Genomic DNA, 11,048 nt, shown 5'->3' with positions numbered 1-11,048 from the left:
TAAACAACGCGAATAAAGGAAAGATTCTATTTCATGGATAAATATTATTATCCTTACATCGTATATTTTATGATTTGGATTATATTTTTTTGTTGAGAAAGGTTTCTGTAGATATTTTCAGGTTTGTTTGAGACATGTAGTCAGATGGGATCCATTAGTAGTTTCCATGTGGGAAACTATCAGACCAATCTATTTGATGTCTGAGGGTTTTAGCTGTTCCCCTAATGGATCGGTAGTTTCTTTCCGAGATCCTTTATCATAGGATTTTCGGCTTTCCTCTACCAGGAATACAGCTGGGCATTTAGCGGTATCGGTTTGGATTCCAAGTATGTCCTCTCCGGTTTCCCGTTTGTTGTCTAGGCATTTGTGCGGCATCCGCTTTATTTTGTATATAATGATTTTTTATATTATGCATTTTTTATATTTTTGAGGATGAGCGAGTCAGGTGAGTGGGTGTGTTCGTATGCTTTATTACATTGTACTTATTGGTTTTGGGGAAGGTTAACTTTCTGGTAGTAAGACCCGTCACGGCCAGGCTGGGAGACTGGATAGGCAAATGCTCACATTAAATCTGTACCGATACAGTGTGTTAAATGTCTTCCTTTTTACACCATAACCCATGGTGGTGCTCCTACTAAAGGAGGGAGATACGGAACATACATACATACATGGCGTATGCAGAGCAGCATCGATGTTTTGTACTTCGCTGTATCTGAGGGTTTTGATGGGGTTAAATGATTAAAGAATAATAGCCTTAAAAAATGAAGATCAGAGAATAACGGGCAAAAAAAATGAAGATTAGAGAAATGCGTGGTCTAATTTTTTGAAGATTAAAGAAAAACGAACAATAAAAGCCAAAACTTATTTAAATTGTGAAACTGACAATATCATCGAACGACAAGTTATCAATAACACCAGAGGACTTAAAGTACCAAATAGCAACAAACCACAGTATAAACATTCATTTTTTGTGGAAACAACTATTTACTGGAACCAACTACCAGATAAAGTTGTGCATGCAGGTTCTGTAGAGGCATTTAAGACCGCTCTACAAGAACACCGCCCATAACAACGGCGCTCTTCTCCACCGTGTATAAAAGCCTTAATAGGATTCTACACGTACCACTACAGATACAGAAGGGGAGAAAATTAAATGTTTACAGAATAACAGACCCCCCATCCAGAACCTCATATCTGACTCTGAGATCTGACTGGTACACATACAAGCTAGCCCATATACATATATATATATATATATATATATCATGGTATTAGTACTATACTAGTCCCAGATTTTATCAAGGACATACAAATTAGAATAATATATGTTCTTCGGATTTTACATTGATATCTCTTTTTCTTTACTTTTTGGGTTATATTTTTAAATCACTATATATACCGACTTCAAAACCATTTGCAAGGGTGATCGGGCATTTCAGAATACTGAAAGATGGCATTTTTTTTAAAATGAAAATACTATTAACCATGCTAGCTATTGACATTGTTATCTTTTAAATAATCATATTTTTTCACTTTTCTTTATTTCTATTCTTAATATTTTTAATTTATTTTTAATTTTTTAACATTTTGGTAACTGAATAAGAATGAAATACTGAATAAAATAGAATTCAGACAGCATTTCAAAATAAAATCATTTAAAGCTAATCTAAATTGGAGACTCGCATATAAATATTTTTAGTAAATGCACGTTAAATATTTGCATTGTTTTGATCTGGTTTCGTCTCTTTTACATATTCCCCATTTTCATTATTAAGGCCTATTTGTGTTAGAATGTGATAAAAGTCAATTCTAATACTTTTAAAAAGTTCAACAAAATGATTTTTTTTTTTTTTTTGTGTATTATGTTGCAATCCGATTATTTGGATTTTACACTAATAAAACATATCTAAACATAAAGGAACCCAATAGTGGAAATAAGCCGTATGGGCAATATTGATCGGCGTTTTACGTTTCCGCAAATTGGCATTACTTTTCGCGAAAAAAAGATGACGTTTCCGGAAAAAAAAGTTTACGTTTCCGCAAAAAAATATCTTTCTTTTCCGGAAAAAAGTAACTATTCCGGAAAAATAAATTATATTACTTTTCCGCAAATAATTAAGGAATACCTATTGATCGAAAGCAAAGCTATAATAAAAAATAAATATGTATTAAGTTAAAGGTCATCATAACATGTAAGTAAAATACATCATTAAAATGTATGAAAACGTATGTTCAAAAAGATATTGATATGAGGTCATAAGTCAGTTCTGGCAGAATATTTGTAGCCAACACGTAGTAAAAAATCCATATAAGCACATTCACCGTTTACAAATTTTGTATTTTGTTCAGGAAGGAAGGCCATCTTCACCTTTTCATATTTCCGAACGGGTGCTTTTACAGTTAGAGTTCTCATCTTTATGTAAGATGTTGTCTTCAGTTTCAATAACACATCGACAAAGACAAATATGGTAGGATGGCTAGCGTAAAACTGCTCGTTCAGGTAGGCACGAAAAGACTCGACACCATTCGTTGTTCTCTTTTCCTCGGGGTCAGGGGTGATATCCAAATGGTTGGTGGAAATCTCAATTGCCATTTATATAAAATTCCAATATATAATCGTCAGATTGAGCATCGGCAATTAATTCAACAAAGCATTCTTCAATCATGTCAGTTGGCAAGTAAGCCAAACCAAAGATTTCTCAATGAAGTTTAACTCATCCTCACCCGAGTCAGTAGTTATATCTAGTAAATTGTAGCTATACCGAGATCAGAACATTTTCTTTATTTAGAAAGAAAAAATAAATAATTTATCATACATGTACATTCAAATGTTTTTAATTTACCAGGTAAATTTGCGGAAAAGTAATAAATACAAATTGCGGAAACGTATATTTCAAATTTGCGGAAACGTAGTATTGGGACTTTGAAAAATTAGCGGAAAAGCAATACGCCCATATTGATAAGGTATCAGCAGTTGTTTTAAGATGATTTTAGTAAGTTTGCATGTCTGTTTTATACTCCTTTAAAAATCTTTTATGTTGATATTTTATCAGATAATTCTCGCTATCTATATCAGACATATAGAGGTATAGGGGGAGGGTTGAGATATCACAAACATGTTTAACCCCGCCGCATTTTTGCGCCTGTCCCAAGTCAGGAGCCTCTGGCCTTTGTTAGTCTTGTATTATTTTAATTTTAATTTCTTGTGTACAGTTTGGAAATTAATATGGCGTTCATTATCACTGAACTAGTATATATTTGTTTAGGGGCCAGCTGAAGGACGCCTCCGGGTGCGGGAATTTCTCGCTACATTGAAGACCTGTTGGTGACCTTCTGCTGTTGTTTTTTTTCTCTGGTCGAGTTGTTGTCTCTTTGGCACATTCCCCATTTCCATTCTCAATTTTATATACTACAATTATATCTCTGTCTATATCTATTATCTTGTTTTATCTTAGCTACAGGTCATTGAAAATACGTGTGTAGTCAGATTTGGTAAAGATTTGAGACAGCCAGTGTAATTATTACTGCACATAGCACTAGAATAGAATAGAATAAAATAGAATATTTTTATTTCCCAAATAGCACGGCCAATACAAAGGAATGCTTTGTTTTTTATTAACTGTTGGTATATATAAAACCGTTTATGACACCTCTTCTGCAAATTAATCCACAGGGCGTTAATTAATGAATTGTGTATTTTGACATGTTATTCAATGTGATAACACCATATATAAAATTATTAATATGCCGTTACACGAAGGTGCTCATTTTCTTCATCTTTAAGTTTTCCAGTTTTCCATCTGAATAAAGATGATTAATAACTGGTGCATACCGTCGTGGCCTATTTATTTCAGTAAAACTAGTTAAGAGGCAATGCCAGAGAAAACCAGGCAGAAGTTAGAAATTTTGTTCAACAACCTTTTTGAGATAAATGTGTTTTTGTATTGTATCCACCTTGTTTTGTTGGGAAGTGACATTTTTAAAAGTCATATTGGGTTATTATGTATAAAAAAATGAATTTGATTTTTCACTAAATTTGACTGCTTATATAGGGAAATAGGGGTATTAATTTCTCAACAAAAACAGCCTACAATATAACAATTGATATATATTCTAAAAGATGACCATGAATACAGCAGGAAATGATAATAACATCTCTGGTATCTGTTGATATGTAAATGTTCTAATGCAGTAAACTGTCAGGAAACAGCAGTTTATTTTCGACTTTTTGGTGTTTAGACATACCTAAAGTGATGCTCTTCAATTTAAAAACCGATAAAGGTTGTAATCAGCTGGTAATGTTTTGACAGTAAAATGAACTTCTGTTGTATGTTTTTATACATAATTGAACATTTTGATAAGATTTAATAAAACTACATAATTTTGTGGTGTTGGGAAACTTATTTCCCTCACCAGGGGATTGTTGCATACATGTACGGGTGATCACTTCCAGACAGAGGCAGTTACAAATTCTGTACGGGAATGAGGATTATTTATAAGACTGAAATTATTGTATTATTTGCTGGAAATGTTGAATATGAGGAATTTAAAGCCATCCGTGAGTAGTTTTTGATGATTCAGCTGGACAAATGCTGGAAATCATACAGTTTTCTCCCACCTTAAAACAGTACATGGTATATCATGGACACCAAAAGCAAAGAAAGATCTAAATGCCATAATTTTTGGCATCTTGAAAACTGGAAAGGCATATCACTTTGAAGCAGATGATAGTTATAGTGTATAAAAGAATTCTTTGCAACAGTTATACCAGTTGGAACAGGTAATAGTTTAAATTATGGAAGTTTAAAATTACTTCTCGGATAAATCATGTGGCCTGTTCAATAATTTTAATAAATCCCCCCTCTCCCCCATATTTTTAGTTACAATGTGAAATTATTTTCTGCAAATGTATGATCTGTGCTGAAAGCAATTTTATACAATTTTATTCATCATGTTCAAGCATTATTTGAATAGGATAATAATTTAGAATAAAAAAAAATAAAACTATCAGACTCAAAAGTTACGAAAAAAAAGAAGATTTGGTTATGATCATGATGATTGCCAATGAGAAAATCACATGTGCAACTATCCTCCATATACACAACAGACCATACATGTCTGTCACCTTATTTATTATGCTTATCATTAATATGTACATGTCAGCAATGTATGTTCATGTGCCAAAATGAATGTACATGTACATGTAAGCAAAATGCAACCACACATGAATACATTTGCATGTACATGTAGAATAGATAAATGTATAAAAAGATGTGGTATGAGTGTCAATGATACAACTCTCCATCCAAGTCACAATTTATAAAAGTAAAGACAATCCTACAGTTATCAGGATAGTCATATATATGTTTATGTCAGATATACATATGTAAACAGTAAGTTTAATTAGTTAAAAATCAGGAACGTCAAATTTAAATTTTCTGTAATTTTGATTGCTACATATACAGTGTACCTATATTTTATGACATATGAAAGACACACATATATTGAAAAGTGGTTATCATGCTTGCATATATATTTATTTATAAAAATAAAACTTGTATATCAAATCTTAAGATAATTAGATTCTTAATCCACTATTTAGATGGGATCTTTTGGGACGGCAATACCTTTGTTTCATAAATTTGTTGTTTATTGTCCTTCGTGTTCTTAGAAACTAAATCTAGACATATGATTTATACATGATACAATTGCAAGGATTTCAAACTTTTAACATTTAGTTCAAAACTGAAAAAAAAATTTAAAAAATAGCTCATTTTGAGATCTTGTCATTATAATTTAGATACATTTGTACATGTACATGTGTGATCCTGAAACGCATAGCATATAAGGTTAATTTGACTCAAATATATCAAGTAAACTTGTTTAGTAATAAGTTAATCACAATTTACCGTTCTGCTTTAAAGTGTTCATTTAGATCATTTCATACATTAACCTGTCCATTTAAAAATAGAATTATAAATCATACTAAAAGTCTTGTAACTTTGAATGTTTTAATGTAGTAAGATGCTAACAGCTCATTATATATTTTCCACTGGTTCTTAAGATAAGAAAATAACTAATTTGATTTTCCAAATTCAATTCAAAGAATAATTGATCACCTTATAATCTGTTATTTCTTCAAACAGATAAAAGATACATCAGATGACAGACTTACATATAGAGGAGCCTATAGCTATAATTAGCGAAATGGATCAACTTAATTACTGCATTAATATGAAAATTCAAAAGTGAGTACCAGTATCTCTTAAAGTACATTTTTTACATGTTTATCTTTATTTAGATAAAGTACCGTATGAGATAAAGTATGTGAAATCTTAAATCCTGTAAATATACTAAACATTACATTAGTACATAATGTAAATCAGAATAAGAATGCATAACAAATGAATTGTTAAACATTTTAAGATGACCAGTGTCAGCTTAATTTAAGAACAAATTAAAACACAGATGACACACACATAAAAATTAATGAGACCAAGTATTTATTTTCCAGATATGCAAGAAGGGTTTTAATCTCTCACTACAAATGTATATGAAGTCCTGAATGTGAAATCTTCTAAAAAATTATATTCAACTTCAAATATGTGTACTTGAATACATATCATGTATATAATATTAAAACTCATCTTATTTAATATAATTAATTTAAAACATTTTCAAGCAAAAAAACTGATGTATAAATGTATACATATGTAGCTTGACTATTCCTTCATTTTTTTCAGGTGACTGAGCTTAAAGAAAAACACACATGAAACTGTAACCAGTTTGGGAGACTCAAAGTGACCAACAAAACATTTCAATACCTATTAAGTTTTTAGCTCACCTGGCCCAAAGGGCCAAGTGAGCTTTTCTCATCACTTGGCGTCCGTCATCGTCCGTCGTCGTCCGTCGTCTGTAAACTTTTACAAAAATCTCCTCTGAAACTACTGCGCCAAATTTAACCAAACTAAGCCACAATCATCATTGGGGTATCTAGTTTAAAAATTGTGTCCGATGACCCGTCATATCAACCAAGATGGCCGCAATGGCTAAAAATAGAACATAGGGGTAAAATGCAGTTTTTGGCTAATAACTCAAAAACCAAAGCATTTAGAGCAAATCTGACAGGGTAAAATTGTTTATCAGGTCAAGATCTATCTGCCTAAAATTTTCAGATGAATCAGACAACCCGTTGTTAGGTTGCTGCCCCTGAATTGGTAATTTTAAGGAAATTTTGCTGTTTTTGGTTATTTTCTTGAATATTATTATAGATAGAGATAAACTGTAAACAGCTAAAATGTTCAGCAAAGTAAAATCTACAAATAAGTCAACATGACCAAAATGGTCAATTGACCCCTAAGGAGGTATTGCCCTTTATAGTCAATTTTTAACCATTTTTCATAAATCTTGGTAATCTTTTAGAAAAATCTTCTCCTCTGAAACTACTGGGACAAATAAAACCAAACTTGACCACAATCATCATTGGAGTATTTTGTTTAAAAATTGTGTCCGGTGACCCGGCGTACCAATTTTCGTAAAATTTGTAAATTTTCACTAACATTCTCCTCTGAAGCTATTGGGCCAAGTTCATTATAGATAGAGATAATTGTAAGCAGCAAGAATGTTTAGAAAAGTAAGATCTACAAACACATCCCCATCACCAAAACACAATTTTGTCATAAATCCATCTGTGTCCTTTGTTTAATATTCACATAGACCAAGGTGAGCGACACAGGCTCTTTGGAGCCTCTAGTTATGTATATGTTTGACTTTTGGTAATATTTTGGAAGTTACTTCAGTAATTGAGAGATCTCAATATTGAAAATGACAATTTTGATAGAGGACAATTTTAAGAATATCAACTAAGTTGTTTATCGATCTTTATCTTTTAAAATATTACTGGGTGTCTGAAAGAATATTTCAAATTTTTTTGAAACTATTTAGATATTTATCATGTTTCATGTGTTTATAGGCAAATATTTATACAAGTCATTTATGTTAAGCAAGGGTTTATATGAATTTCTAAAAAGATGTATATGTGTTGATAAAATAAGTTCCAAATTATTACAGAGTAACAGAAAATGGGATCAATTTATATTAAAACAAATCTGTTAAAAGGAAATGATAAGTCAAAAAATGTATTTTTTTTAGATAATTGTGTTAACATTTCTGTGCTATTTAGAAATATGTACACCAAAAAAAATAAACTTTAATATAAGTATCAATGTAGTATGCCCTTGTTATTTTTTGTTTTGTGCAGTACATGCATTTGAATCTTGATCAAAATTTATGGATTGAATTAATAAACAGAATAAACTAATTGTTATGTTAACACTGTAGCTAAGTATATGTCACATTTAATCAGGCCAAGTTATCCGTCTTATTAACAAAGGAGATTTGATATGATTGCCAATTTCACGGCTACTTGTAACTATCATAGTTATCTTTAGGCCATAATCATTGTGACGTATGGTAAAAATTCTCTGTTGTCATATTCTGACTTTTATACAAACCAAGTGATGAAGATAAACGGCGCTTCTATTTCCAAAGGTTTTGAAGAAACTGCTATGGAACACAATAAAAATCAGAAGATGTAGTATAACAGTGGCGGATCCAGAAATTTTCATAAGAGGGGCCCACCGACTGACCTAAGGGGGGCCCGCTCCAGTCACGCTTCAGTGATTCCCTTTATAAGCCCCTGCCCCCCCCTAAATCCACCTCTGCATAATTGTAATCAGAAAACTCTCCATTAAGAGACCATACAATGTAAAAGTTTATAGTAATAGGTACAGCCTTCAATAAAGAACTAAACCACTCTGCATATCATATTTGATTTTGCAAAAACCAAGAGCATGCTTATTTGTAGATTTTGTCACTATCAATTATATACGTGCATGTACTAATGTAGTCATGTGGTGTCCGTCCTTGATTTGAAATCCTACCCCCCCCCCCCAAAAAAAAAATAAAAAAATATATAAATGGACAAGATCCATGGTCATGATGGTCATGCCAGTTGGGAGTTAAGAATATATAAGGTTGAGAAATGAGGATCTAATCATTTATTGTTTTCGACCGCAAACAATTTTTGGGAATGTATAATGGTATGATGTCGTCATTGTTGTTGTCTGAAGACACATTGGTTTCCGGACAATAACTTTAGTTTGAATTAATGGATTTCTATGAAATTTTGTTATAAGGTTCACATGGTTCAATACCCCAAAAGGAAGGTTTGGTGAATTTGGGGATGATGGTCCTTGGAACACAACAGATTGTCTTGAGGTGCTGCACACATGTTCCTAATATCAAAAGATTTTGTCAAAGGGCAAACAGATCATGCTCCCGACACAAAATTGTAAACAAAAGTCATCTTTTTACTTTGAGGTCAAAGGTCAAAGTACAGCAAAAATTGTATTGTAGGTATCTGTGGCATTGACTTATGATCTAATTGCCAATTCAATGAGAATTGTCTTGCATCTTCCAACTAAGTACTTCCATGGTGAAAATTTGTACAAAAAAGGCCTACAGGAAATGAATAGTGTACATTTTATGGTTGCTATGCCTATGGCAACCAAAGGAACAAAGTGGCGACAAGACTACAACTTTTTTTCTTTAATTTTTTTCATCAAAAACTATCACTAAAACATAATAAATACAATAAAGATGCAAAAGTTTATGGTATTTTGCAACTTAATCCATGTAATACCATGTTGGTTTGCCAAAGCATAATTTTCTCAATATTACAATTTTCCTTATTATTTGCATTTTTTTACTGAATTGTTTGAAAAAGAGTAAAAAAGATACCAAAAATTGTACTTTCATTATTTTTTAAAACCAACTTAGTACTAGACTTCCATATCAGTAGTTAAGTCATAAGTGTTGTTTTCCTCTGGTGATGGATAATTGAAAACGGTCAAAAAACGGCTTTTCTCAAATTTTCTCAATTTTCCCTATTTTAGCATTTTTTTCCCTTATTTCTTGAAAAAAATCAAAAAGATACCAAAAATTTTATTCTCATTATTTTTTACACCAACATAGTACTAGACTTCCATATAGATAGTTAAGTCATAAAGGCTGTTTTTCTCCAATGATGGATCATTGAAAACGGTTAGAAACTGGCAATTCCCAATTTTCCTTATTTTAGCATTTTTTTACCTTACTTTTTGAAAAAAAATCAAAAAGATACCAAAAATTTTATTTTCATTATTTTTTACACCAACATAGTTCTAAACTTCCATATAGGTAGTTTAGTCATAAGGGCTGTTTTTCTCCAATGATGGATCATTGAAAACGATTAGAAACTGGCATTTCTCAATTTTCTCAATTTTCCTTATTTTAGCATTTTTTTACCTTATTCTTTGAAAAAAATCAAAAAGATACCAAAAATTTTTTTTTCATTATTTTTTACACCAACATAGTACTAGACTTCCATATAGGTAGTTTAGTCATAATTGCTGTTTTTCTCCTATCATTGATCATTGAAAACGGTTAGAAACTGGCTTTTCCCCCATACATTTCAATGAAAATTCGCAGTTTGAGCGCTTATATTGAATTTCATAAAAAAAAAAGTCAAATTCACAAAAAATTTAAAAAAAATTATATATTCCCGGTCAGTATGTTATACTTAAAGGGTAAAATATATTTTTGACCAAATTATTTTTTTTTAGTTGAACAGTCCTGCCTGGTGCTCTCTGACATTGCCTCTTAATCTCTTAAAGTAGTTATATACAAAACGGTGCAGAGAACATATGTAGTGATTAAAACTATGTACAGGAGATGAAGCTTTTTAAATGATAGTGGTGAGAGCAGCATATGTAAGCTATCTCTAAAAGAGTCGACTGTTTGTGTATTTACTACTGATGTTGGTAAAAGATTTCACTAAATTTTTCCATTTATTTTTATATGTTTCACCCCACATACCACTTTTCTTCTATAAACCAGATTTGACTTTTTATTCCCTTCTTTCCCTCAGATATCCATCGACCAACACCCCAAATTGATCTATTTATATGAATTATTCCAAATTAGCAAGTACTAGCTAGCAAAGCGGA

General features: G+C 31.5%; 1 long non-coding RNA gene across 1 annotated transcript; it reads left to right on the top strand.

Annotated features, from left to right (window-relative positions):
- Window positions 1–3,869: 3,869 nt before the first annotated feature.
- LOC143063233 (uncharacterized) lies at window positions 3,870–8,337 on the top strand. Its single transcript, XR_012974979.1, has 3 exons — window positions 3,870–4,780; window positions 6,147–6,248; window positions 6,744–8,337. It is a non-coding gene; the product is annotated as an uncharacterized LOC143063233 (long non-coding RNA).
- The last annotated feature ends 2,711 nt before the right edge of the window (window positions 8,338–11,048 follow it).

This window comes from Mytilus galloprovincialis, chromosome 2 (genome assembly GCF_965363235.1).
Source record: "Mytilus galloprovincialis chromosome 2, xbMytGall1.hap1.1, whole genome shotgun sequence".
NCBI classification, from domain to species: domain Eukaryota; kingdom Metazoa; phylum Mollusca; class Bivalvia; order Mytilida; family Mytilidae; genus Mytilus; species Mytilus galloprovincialis.
This window is presented reverse-complemented; position numbering and strand designations above follow the sequence as displayed.